Below are 13,391 nucleotides of genomic sequence, written 5' to 3'. Positions count from 1 at the left end.
CGCTGGGATTCCTCGATGCCGACTGTGGAAATCGGTTTACCAGACACCGCATGTACAAAGAAGAGCCCGAGACACAGACAAGGAGTGGAATCAGTGGCAATTATCATCAACCCTTTACAGAAACTATTTAAAATTCTCTGTCTATTAGAACATCCCCCTTCCTCTCTTCCCTTGTGGGTTCAGTTTCTCTTTTAATATTCTCACCAGTCTTCATATCTCAAGTCTTTGATAGGCAATGTTAAGGTGAGGAACCAGGGCAGCCCCTGTCTACACACAGTCAGACACTTGTTATAGGATCACTAGCGTCAGGGTGAATTCAGTAGTGCGCACAGCGAGCAGCACGATGTGGTCTCATTTACAGCATTAATCCAAACGAACATAAATGTTTTTGCCAAATTGCCTGAAGCTACAGTCAAAGGAGATTAGAGGTGGAGGCTGAGATCTTAAAACTGAAACTCACTGCCGGATGCGTTACAGTAAAAGGAAATTTTACATGCCAGGAGATGCAGCCTCCCGTACCGGACCCCTAATTACCCATCTTGTAAAAACCTGGTTGGAGATTTACAGGGTTGGCAGCCACTGTGGCTGCCATTAATTCCTGTCTGCTTTACTGTTGTGTTCCTTCAGATCCTGTTGTTCTGTTGAGGGAAATCAGGACTAAAATGGACCTTCCCCATTAGGCAGCAATTTAGAAGGACAGCAGTGGTTCTGTCCAGACCCAGCCCCATTGCACCCCCCGGTGCTGGAAACATGGTGACCACTCTTCAGGCAGGCTAAATCTGTGGGTGCCCTGTGTGGCGGGGCCTCGGTGGCCTATCATGCACAACATTTGATCTGAGATTTCCCTATGAGTGCATGAGCACCACTGCTAGAGAACTGAGATCACTGAGATGATTTCAGGTTTCCATCATGTCTAGGGAGGAATCAGTGGAGGGCTTGTTTCCACATCGTTGTCAACAGTCTTTCCTCTCCTGCGTATGGAGCTCTGTTTCCATCAGCTGCTGTCAATGTTCTCTGACCAACCCGAGCCAAAAGTAATGCAGCAAGGCTCGCCACCAATCCTGTCGAGTTTAGAAAGGGCAGAGGGAACGACATGGAGAGAATGGCAGCTCAGCCATCCTTGTCAGTATAAAAACACTGCAGACAGAGAGAACTTTACAGAGGGGAGGAGGGCGACACAAAGAAGGAGGTGGTTTTGAAATGTCAGTGAGAGGAGCTAATGGTAAAGTGAATTATATATATATATATTATATTATAAGACAGGTGTATTGATGTGCTGGATTGAAGGCGGAGGCAGACGTGAGTTCCCTTTCAACCTGCAGCGCCGCCGAATCACAGGCCCGGCCTCCCTGGAGACCTACACTTTACCAAACACGCCGCTCGGCTATGGATCGAAATAGAAAATGAAGGACTTTTTTTTATTTCATAACAGAACAAGCCTTTGAAATGAAATCCCCCTTATGTCTGTGTTGTAGGTCAGATTCTTCAGAGGAAATAATTCCTGTTATCCTGCTGTCAGCTACACCCATGCCTGAGTTATACATTATATATGTTAGCAAAATGTCTATGAATTTCACATTTGCTCCCATCATCTCACCTGTTCACACACGTTTTCCTTTTAAAGCAGCTAATAGAGCGATATACAGGAGTCCAGCATGTAGGAGCAGATGAGGGCTACTGCTAGCTCCTTCTAGACAGTCGGAGCTGTGCTGGAGCTGTCAGGGAACATTGTAAATTCATGGGGGAAGCTCACACCCACCTTCAATTACAGGCTTGCTCTGACAGCCAGCCTCCCTGTTCATCAGCCAGCAGCCCACCCGGTCATCAGCCAACCTTGTCTTTCCCCATTCCCACTCCAGACAAGAGCTACCTGTAGTTCGCAGCCTTCATCAGCACACCATCACGGTCTACAGCCAACGTTTCTGAAGGCAGCAACACGTTCGGGCTCGAGCAAAACCCATCAAACCAAGTAACTTGCAGCTCGTAAGTGCAATTCCACTTGTGTGCTACACCGCTTCTAGCCACTGCTGCAACTCTAAACGGTATATTTTGTGCATTTTTATTAAACGCCTGGTCAGACGGGAATGTAATCATCATCCTCCATTTCCTGGTTGGGCAGAACTCCTGTCGAGTGAAGCATCAGGATGTTTTCGGACCTGCACTCAGCTCCACCTGCTCTCCCCCTTCTGTCGTTGCTCTGTTTGAACTGTCTCCATCTCAGTTTGATACTTCGGAAACTTCTTTGAAGATATTGTGTTACATTAATGGGGGATATCCACATTGATGTCTGCTAAATCTCCAGACCGTATGAAGGAAAGTACTCTATCCAGGTGTATACTGGAAACTGGAGGTACAAAGAGCCCCGAATTCAATCTGCACATTTGATTAAATTGTGATCCAAAGCAATCCTCCTTAAAGTTTTCTCTCTCATTTTCTTGAACTTATCCCTCTATCTTATCTGCATTCCCAGTTGGTGTCTTTAGCTCAGGTAATTTGAATATGCAGATTTGAATGTATGAATGATTAATTAAATTAATGCATGTGAATTCCGGGAGTTATGCTACATCTATGCAGATATCAGACGACTGCTCATTTGCATAGATCTCAACCTCGTCCCACCAGGGTAAAACGAACCAAACGGTTTCTCTTCAGGTTAATTTATAGATACAGAAAGTGACTTTTTAATTGAATCATCAATAAATAAACTCGGGTGTTATGTCTCATGGTGACAGTTTCCTCATTTTTACCCTGCTAATTTAGCCACAGTTGAAATATTTTGGTCACATGGGAGTGGGGGGAAATGTTGGGGGTCAACAAATGTTTTAGCTGATGTATTAGCCCAGCTTATAGCCTGACACCACACATCCACGTTCACAGGGGGTCAGTGGGATCGATCATTCTCAGAGCCATGACCAGTTTGATTTTCTCTCCGTTTTAATTGGGCACAGGGGACCTGTGGTGGGGAAAGGACCGGGGATATGATCTCAAGATCTTTTGATGCGGCAACGAGACGTCTTGACAGCAGCAACGTTTTCGGAGAACTGTTTGTGCCACTAATAATTTTCCTGTTAGTTTTTTCCATCAGGCTGTCTGGGAGGGGATGATTGAATCATAAATAATAACGTTGCTGTTTCATTTTGTGTGCTGCTGGACTCAAAAGAGTCGTTTTGTCAAAAATGAACCTTATGTTAGAAGTGCGATTCAGACGGATTAAATAAATCACAGCACTTGAAAACTGCGCAGAGCGGCCGTAATTGAAACGCAGTTAAGATGTGCTTTATTCGTTTAACTTGAATTTGATAGTCTCCAAACTGCGAGCATCTGCATATTTTTTAATTGGATATCTGGGGTGAGTTAAAAAAAAATACAAATAAAGACATAAACAGCCTGTTCCTTCCTGTTCTGTGTTGGTTTTGTTCTGTGTGATGTACAGCAGCATCTTACCTGGGTCCAGGTTGGATTTTTCCATCTATTATATGACATTTACAGTCCAAACGTATCGTTACATTTCCAAATGATGACTTTAAGATTAAACAAGCTTTACAATCAGGTTTTGGGCCTTATAAGACGGTTAAGTTTAGGATTTATGTCAGCGAATATCGCTCTGCACATTGTTTCTTTTGGCCAATCATTTTACAGACTGGTTGCCATGGCATCCTTATAACCTCATTTTCTGAAGGGCTCCGGTGCGTACATTACCACAGGAGAGCATTTTTGTGTTTCTGCCATCAAGGGGAAGAAGTAAACAGCTATTATGACTATGCTTTGCCTTCTCTAGAGAAGTCTGACCTGTGTTCAGTGGCAAAAAATCAAAACAAGTAGCAACAGCGAGCAGTTTCTGATCATATCTGATCAATGTTTCTAGTTATCACTGATCAATAACTGGCTCATCAAGAGACATTAAGAGTTAGTACAGTAACAGTAACTGCTGATTAGATAATGACCCCTAATGAGGAAAAGTCTCCACTTGAGTTCTATATGTGTTTTATTTTATTTTCAACACTTTCTTCCCAACAGAACCATAGAAACACCTGCCTAAATCGTCCGCTGAACTATTGATATTCAGAATGCGTTCATTCCTTAAGATCAGCAGTTTTCCCTGCTCCAGTTTTCCTCCAAATATTTATTACACCACACACACACACACACACACACACACACACACACACACACACACACACACACACACACACACACACACAGAGAAAGGGGAGATGGGAGGAGGCGTGGGCTCAGGGGCAGTCTGGGGTCAATTAGTATTCATAAAAGACAAATGAATCCATAGCTGTGGCCTAATACCAATTACTTTTGATCACCTAATCAATTAGAGTTGGTTAGGGTTACTGTGGCTAAATAGAAAATTAACTGCGATGTTCAGCGTCGGCGTCGAAATGTCTCCTCATCAGCCACCACATCGGACATGTTAATTTCCTCATCAAGGTGCAGAATAGAAGGGTATTCAGCCGCCTTGTCCAAAAGAAACACAGACACACACACAGACACACAGACACAGGGACACACACACAGACAGACACACACACAGACACACACACAGTTATCAAAGGCCCTTTATTAAATATCCCAGTGGCCCCTTAATATACAAATAGCATCTGATTCTATCAAGCAGAGTATAGAGAAAGAGAGAGCGGGGTGGGGGGGTGGGGGGTGAGAAAATTAACAGCCTTCTCGATGGCAGCGCGAGAATGCAGCACTGAGAGGAGAAGCAAATGAGTAATTCAGAACTGATTGATTGTACAAGAGAGACTGAGAAATTGAGAATGAGAGAGATAGAGTGCAGGAGTGCAGGAGTGGGGGAGAGGCGGAGAGCAGGAGACAGATAAAAAGGACCATAGATTGCAAGCGAGTTGGGGGGGGGGGCAGAAGTGACGGGAGGAAAATGGAAGGCTGGGATGTGAGGTTCAGATGTGGGAGGAATGGGGCGGCGGTCGCTCCGCAGCGTCTCAGAGTGTCAGAGTTGTGGCGCGTCTGTTTTTCCTCGTTCCGATCCTTAACCCAGTTGAAGTTCAGCTCTGGCCTCAGGCCTCTGGAAGAGGAGTGGCAGCAATATCAGGTCAGGCACAGGGAGGGGGAGAGCCTGGTGGTGAGCATTCCCAGATCCAGAGAGCAAAGGGAGATGCAGGGTGGGGGGGGCAGGGTGGGTATAACTGGAACATCAGGGTCCAGTCTGGCTGAGATCAACCATGGTTATCCAGCAATCTAGCAGGACACCATCAAGTATTTGAGGGTAACCAAAGCACAGAGTGTGTGTGAGCGTGTGTGTGTGTGTGTGTGTGTGTGTGTGTGTGTGTGCCTCAGCCTCATGGGTCCAGGCGCTGACATTTTAGTCTTTGTTTCTTGTGAATAAACTGTGGTTGTAGTGGGATTTGACATCAACAGCTCCATTCAAAGCAAGCAACAACTTCTCTGTCGGCTTGAGCTGTGCATGATCTATAGGTCATAGTAACAGCGTCTTAGCGCTACGAGGAGCATTTTCCTGTTGCCGTGATGTGACTTGAGCAGGAAAACTTTTCCATAGAGCTTTCTGGCCTCCATTGTCCCACTGTAAGACACGGATCCCAACAGTCTGCTTGACATCAGCTACATTTTTCACATTTTTAGGCAATTGTTGCTTTACCCAATTTTTTTTTTCATTTGCCAAATAAATTGACAACATCTTTAAATACTTTTTCCCAGATTCAGCCTAAAAAAAAAAAAAACTAGAACAAAAGGTAGATGTGTAGCTGTAAGATGCAGCACTTTCTTAGCTCCAATCGGCATTTCGATTCAATATTCTACATAGAGAATGTTTGTGTTGATGCTTGAGCGCGCCAATGCCGCCAAAGAAACCCCCAAAAGGTGCCGCTTTCATCCCTTCCTGCCCAGTAAAATTCATATTGTCTCTTACTTGTCAAATGTGGGACTCTGTCTGTTTGTGTGAATTCCTTCTCGCCTCTATAATGTCATTCATCTTTGCCCTCCATGACTTGGCCTCTCTCTAATTTGTCTCACCCCTTCTTCCTCCCCTCCTCCCCATGTGCCTTTAAGGCCAATGGCCAAGACAGGCTCACACAACGCGGTATTGATGTGGACGGTTAGTTAGCTCTTCCTCCACATATAGTCCTTCCTGTCTAATTAGTGCCGAAGGAGAAGAGGCTGTCTGCTTGTCTACGAGGTGTGCGCCCGCGTGTGTGTACATGTGTGTCCTCGCCTTTGCTCTCTTATCTCTGCGCTCTCATTAACCAAGCTTTATTTTCCTTAGCTTCATTAGCATTCCCATGACAGCAGCTGTTACCTCAGAGCTAGGCTAAATGCTAGATGGTAGCCATAAGAAGTCGGTCTGCCCCTTTTCATTAACATTAGCCTGTTTACACTGTCTAAGTGTTTGTAAGTGCAGTGACACAGCTTCCTCTAATAGCACTCTGGCAGTAATTGCACATATCAAGCATTTCCTTTTGCTGTTCTACCAAATAGCCAGAGACAAATCATCTGTCCTGCATAATAAGCTAAATCTGTTCCTACCTTTGGGTAAGTCTGCCCATGAGGACTTCAGGGTACTCTATTATCATGCACAGGCGTCTTTTCTCCAGGTGCAAGTCACTGCAGATTCCAATGAGGAAACAGTGGAAAAGGGACTAAAACAAGAAAAGCCCCAGCAGCATGGGGGAAGGAAGAGGGGGATGGCAAAACGGAGGATGAATGAGCAGAATGGGAGAGATGGATGGAACGGCTGTCAGAGGTGTTTTAGGGCTCCCGGTATATGTTCCTCATTAGCGCGGTGTTCTCAGGAGGGTTTGTGGGAGATTTGCAGGAGATATGTAAAGTATCCAGACCGTGGCAGGAGAACGCCCCTGCCAGGGTGACATAGCAGGCGGAGATACGGCCTCCATCTCTCCGTACAGATTGCCGTGGAGAAGAGCCATCTGCAGTCCCAGCAGATGAGGTTCAAAGGTCAGCTCCTCTGCATTAGCTTCATCCATCCTCCTGCTTCTGCCTCCACCAACACACCCCATTTCCCAATAAAGGAAAATGAATCTGTCGCCCCTGACCTCGCCACAGCACACAAAACAAACTGTCTTTACAATAAATTGCTGTTTGGCTGAATATTTACATGCAGCCAGTGACGAAAAGCCTATATCTCTTTATATAATGCCCTTCACTCAGGATTAGCGCTACCAGTGGATCTACAGTAATTTGCAGTAAATATGGAGATCATCTGTAATCTTAATCTGGCGGCAACATTCAGTTGCAGCGTAAGAACAAGCAAATCTGAATTCTGCGTAGGCTGTGGTGGAAATACTGCAGCTTTTTTACAGAAAAATGAGGGTTTTTTTTAGAAGAATTCAGCTGAATATCACTCCAGGATTGAGATTGGTGAGAGCGTTGTGAGTAATTATGCAGTAAGCGCCATACATTCGATCTGTCTTTCCCCTTCTGTCGCTCCCTCCCTCCCTCCACCGCCTCTCCCCACTCTTTATCACTCTTTGCTCCCCTCACTCTAAACGCCCACTAACCCTGTCTGTCAGCAGTCGGCTGCTTACATATCCATGCAGGAGCTGAAGTGGTCATTATTCACAGCTTAAAACATGGCTGTGTGCTGTGAAATTGCTCACAGTGTGGTGACACGCATTCAGAAATGCAATTAGCATACCTATTTTATACGTTAACCCGTCAATATGCGCAGCCACCTCTCTCAGGACCCCCGCAGTGGGTCCAACAATGCAATCACCATGAAGAAAGGCTTATTTTCATCCTGGACCCTGAGGTGGAGAGGAGGACAGGCTGCTCCTGGGACATGAGAATGATCAGAAATGGTGTCCTGTAGCCTTTTATCTTAATATCGGTCTGGCATTTGTGTCCACAATATGTCCCTAAGGGCGTGTTCCCTAAATGGATATAAACCTCCCTCCCTGATGGATTCACAGAGCTGCACGTGGAGCCCAAAACGGCAACAGAATAATGTTATTTCAGCATGGCCAGTGACCCCCACCAAAGTGGATCCCTGCTGAGACTGGGCACACACAACCTTATTATGACTCACCCACTCGCTTTACGGAAACACACACACACACACACACGTAGCAAATCTAAATAATTTAGAGATGTCTAGCTCTTGGTATGAATAAGTAAGGGCAACTTCTCCACCAGAGCCAGCTCCTCTCTGACCACATAGTCTAATCAGCTCATGCATATTGCAATGCTTGCTTACTTGATAGTTCTGTAATTAGTGCTTACTGGATAGTTTTGTAAATTAACAGTCCCCCGGGGATTTGGTGGGAACGTCTGCGGGGGGGAGGGCAGGGGGGCACGGAAGGACGGACAGACGGATAAAACGACAGATATCCTTGTTGTCAATGTGACGAGTACGACCTAATTAGAACCAGCGCTAAGTTGATTTTGTAATATTGTTGATGTTCTTCACTCACTCACTAAATGTTGTCATGGCAATCAGATTATATTTACCAACTCATAGCAAACACACAGGCCTCGGGAGCAACACAAACAGTAATAAAGAGACAGACGCCTTCACATTCTGAGTACCTGGTTTTACACAATCTAGAAGAATGAGGCGAAGAATGTTAATTACCTGACAGCTTTGTTAAAGACATAACATTCTTGATGATGAAAGGAAGATGGGAAAAACACTTCAGACCTGGAAAATTCTCTCTTTAGACCTTCAGCACCTCACTCACACGCTCCGGTAACAGTAAAATCTTTTTCGATAGAATATCCTGAGGTGCTCTCCAGCATGAACATGCCTCTAGCCCTGGCTTAACCCAGCGTCTGCTGTCGTGGCAACCGCGGGTCAGTAAGAAGTCCAGAATAAGAGAAGGTAAGTGGAGATGTGTGGGAGCTCATTTATGGGCATCTAAATGGAAAGAAAAGCAGCGTTTTGTGCTTCTTTGGCAGCAGAGTTGGTGTTTTGCTCTCTGTCTCTGCGAGTGTGTTAACAGTCAAACCGTTAAATTACTGGAGGCTCGGGAAGCGGCCGTCCTCTTCCATCACAGCAGCACCGCGCGCAGTGTTTTTAGTTTAAAATTCGGTCCTACGGAAAACATTTGCATGCGGACGCATTTGAGAAACGTCACCAGCAGCAAGGAGACGACTCAAAGAGAGAAACGCAGCGAGGTGAGCGACAGCAGCGAGCAAAGAGAGGTTAAGTGCAGAGGCAGGCGGAGGTAAAAGGATACAGGAAGCAAAATAGCGTAAAACGCTGAGTGCGGGGTGCTGCATGTCAGCAGGTATCAGGGGGAGTATTTGGTGGCTGGGAGCCAGTATGAGTGAGATGAGGGGAGGCGAGCCTGCAGAGCCAATAAATTACCGGCCTTCAAGCCCCACTTTACATTAATGGAATGTGCAGCGCTGTTCTCTCCAGTCGGCCGCTGAGATTAAAGAGTAGGGAAATGGCTGCAGACAGGCTCTCCCCAGCCCGGGTTCTATCTGCGATATGGATCTTCAGGAACCCACAGAGTGGACCCGTGGAGCGAAGGGACAGGGTCTCTGCAGAGGAGCTGGACACAGCAATGTTGTGAGAGAAGACATAAGGAATTAGCAAAACCATGCGGTTTCCACCAGTTTTTTTCTATAATGGAATGTTTTGGTATTTTTCCTTGATTTTGCATCAATGACAAGTGTCGAGGAGACGGTGTGTGGTGCCGGTACATCACACCTCGGAGTATTTAGCTAACTGTCCCAACAAAACTCCCAAGTGATGCTGCAGATATGTTAGCATCAGCCGTAATGGTTGGAAACCCTCACCTGGGGTGTTTATGTGAAACACTGTATTAAAGGAGTGTTTCGGGGAAAGAAATCAGCCTGGATATAGTGAGGTACTCCAAAGATTTCTGAGAGATTATGTGGGATAAAGTGTGCAAGTGTGAGAGAATGGTTGGAGCATATCCACCTAAAGCCAGCTCTCTTTCACAGCCCCTAAACCCATTACCCAGCTATTCATCTCTCAATTGAACTGTGCCGCTGTTCCGCCTCCGTTTGTCTCCTTATGGTTCGAAACTTGTGTGCGATGGAATCGGATGCATCTGGGAAGATTCAATTAAAACGCCATTGCCTTTTTTTTTTCTTTTTTACTACTCCTCAATGCTGGCATGTCTCCTGCCAGTCTTTTAAAGTGATTACACACAATTATTTCAATTAGATGTCAGGATGTAGTGCCATCATCATCAGACGGTAATCACGTTGTGGCGGAGCAGTGGGAGACAGAGCGGCGGCTCTTCTCATTCTTTCATTAGACCAAATGAAAGAACGTTGCGGAGCATTTTCTCGTTCACTTTTTATTTTGTTCCCAGTTTCCCAGGGCCTGAGGAAAATACACTTTTCTCACCCCTCCACAAGCTGTTTTAATCTCTGCTAATGAGTTTGATAGATTTCAGGATCTACTGAAGGATGAGTAAAGATAGATGAGTGAGAGGATGATACACAAAAGACTAGCAGACCCCCTGTTGCTTTCTGGGAAGAGTCAAATAGAGCAGCAGCAGTGGAAGAGATCACACAGGCCGTCTGTACTCTCCAGTCAGGAGCGTGTCTCATATAGGAGACAATTCATGGCTTTGACAGCAGAGAGAAAAACATTTGTGGATGCTTTCCTACTTTGGTTTGGCATAAATTGAATCTGCTGGAGCACCGCTTTAGCATTCGGGAGGAATCCAGATATGAAAGGACGCTTTATTTTCCTATGTTGATCAGCAGGAGGTCACGAGTTGAATTTCAGCCGCCTCCTGGTGGAGCGCTGCTCTAGCGTCCTTGCGGGGCCCAGCATCCCATACGAGCCCCCCTGGGACTGAGGTACGGTAGCAGAGCTAGCGCAGGAGCTGGCGGCGCTCTGTGTTGTGATAACAGCGGCTTTGCAGGGGAAGACATACACAGCATAATGAATCCGCCACTGCAGCGCGCTGCTCACACAGAAACACACATCCCCGCATGTGCACGCACCCACCACAACGCCAGGAACCGGCAGCGCGCACGCGCTCTTTTATAATCCCATTTTCGCCTGTTGCATTATTTTCACATGACATAATTATCCAAAAACACATGTGCAGTGAAAAGGGCACACGAGCACGCACACACACACACAATTAGGAGGCAGCGCAGCCTTCTGCGGCACATGCTTGGTTGCTCTGTAGAGGCCACGCTGACTGCATGTCTTACAGCAACATCAGTATGCTACCAGCATGGGCCTGTGTCTCCACCTCCCTTCCTCCCTCTGGCCACCTCTCCTTTATGCCTCTCTCTCTCTCTCTCTCAGATCTGTCTTACCTCCATCACTCTATTCCATTCTTACTGGCTCCGTTGCTCCCTCCATTCCTCATGTTGAATTATCCACCTCTAGTTGAACAGCCTAAAACAGTGCAGAAGGCATCCCTCTTATTCCAGGTTTGTCCTATTTCCTCATATCTCCGGTGCCGACTTTCATTATTAGATTCATTTTCCCCTGATTTTATGGTTAAAAGTCTGTTAAGATCCAGCCATATTGGCTAATTTGGTTATCTGGTTCCTCTCTGTGATCGACCCAGGTGATGGTGGACATTGTGTGCACGCGCGCATGTGTGTGTGCGTGTGCGTGTGTGTGTGTGTCCCAGTAGGTGTCTGATGGGAGGGTGCTCAAGTGTGGAGGACTCATCATGGGTTATTAGGAGCGTGCAGGGTGGCCATCAAGCATGAGAGATGGAGCGATACAGGCAGCAGAGAGAGAGAGAGAGAGAGAGAGAGAGAGAGAGAGAGAGAGTGAGAGAGTTTCCACTCCTTTTTTCTTTATCAGTATGATTTTAGGGAGGTTGGGATGAAATTCATTTGATCCCACAGGGGGTCTGTGTTAAGAACGAAGGTCAAATCAGAGCTTTATGGGTTCATTTGCTTATTTTCTTGTCACAGGCTTTTTCATCAAACTCTTTACTGAGCAAAACGTACTGATGCCTTTTGAGACGATTCAGATCCATTTCCTCTGCAATCTTCCACAAAGAAACGACCTCGTTGGCCTTTATTCCTTTTTCTCCCAAAGACTCAGTCGTATTCGCAGGAACGTGGCATTTACGACAGCACAGATTAGATAAATGGAGTATACAATAATGCATATAGAACATACAGTACGCTGAGCTGTCACTGGCTGCTGTTCATTTCCTGCCATGGATGCTCACAGCACGATAAGCATAAGAGACGACATCCCTGACAGCATTCCATGCGAAGATGAATTGATTCCATATTGTGTGAATGCACAGATGATACGCCAACTTCCCACATTGTCTCCTGTGATTGCGAGAGAACGAGGGCAGCGTCACATCCTGGCTGGCAGGTGGAGAGAGGGCTGAAAGAAGCCGCAGCTCCTCGCCGGCTGCATCCGCACTACGTTCATTAGTTCAGGTGGAGGTTAAGGTTTATTTATAAAGCACATTTACAGCTGGAGAGCGCTTCCTAATGCTAATGGGACAGTCATGCGCTTGCAAAGGAAATAGAACGGGATTTAAAGAGATAAAAGGAAGGAGATGGGGTGACCGAGAGGAGGAGGCAGCGGCACCGACCGCTCAGCGGAGCCTGTGCTGCTGTGCATCTTAGCAGAACCTCCGGCTCTGTTACCACGTTCATGATGTTTTCATTTATGAACCTCACTAAAGATTCATTGCAGTGTTTGCAGAACATATTTAACTCCCCCCCCCCCCTCCGGAGAGAAGAAAAGCATAGGCTTATATAATACCAAAGAGCTGCGGTACACGCCTTTTATATGTTATTAATGCTTTAATGGGACCAGTTAATAAGCCTGTTCCCCTGTCATGGTGTATTAATTGTTTGTAATACAGCTATTCAGGCTGATTCGGGCTTTTAGGATTTTACACTAAAACATGCATGCATGCATGCACACGCACTTTTCTGCTCTAATTATAAAGATTATGCGGTAACACTAATTCTGTGACACACACAGATTTTGTCATCTTCCGGCAGTAGCGCTGACACGCAGACGTGCACACAGGTGACTTGAACTGGTGCCAGTCGGTCTGATGACCATCTTCCACCTTCAGTGAATAAACTGCTCGCCACTCCCACCAAGAAGTGTGGAAACGGAGGGATTCTGTGTGGTTTTGTTATTACCTTACACATCTAGCCCAGTCAGCTCTGCAGTAGCACGTTTGTGGAGGGAATGCAAAGTACAACTTGTAGGACTGATGGAGAAGTTAATTAGAGGCCAGTCAAGTCACCCAAACCTTCTGACCCATTTCCACCCTTCCCATTATGCTCCTCTACATCTCCCCTTATCTGTCAGTCACAGTCCCCCTGCTGTTAATGAGCTTATGCTGAGCCATACATTATGTCTGCAGCTCTACCTTCTCCTACTGCGTTCTGTGCAGCGTAGAAGGACGAGACGTGGCTGTTCGCTGCCGCGACGTCTG

At 46.2% G+C, this 13,391-nt stretch overlaps 1 protein-coding gene across 2 annotated transcripts in view; it reads left to right on the top strand.

Annotated features, from left to right (window-relative positions):
* The window catches only part of dab1a (DAB adaptor protein 1a), a 132,043-nt gene that overhangs the window by 56,509 nt on the left and 62,143 nt on the right, over positions 1 to 13,391 (top strand). The window lies entirely within an intron of this gene.

The sequence above is a fragment of the Takifugu rubripes genome, chromosome 20 (genome assembly GCF_901000725.2).
Source record: "Takifugu rubripes chromosome 20, fTakRub1.2, whole genome shotgun sequence".
Classification (NCBI taxonomy): domain Eukaryota; kingdom Metazoa; phylum Chordata; class Actinopteri; order Tetraodontiformes; family Tetraodontidae; genus Takifugu; species Takifugu rubripes.
This window is presented reverse-complemented; position numbering and strand designations above follow the sequence as displayed.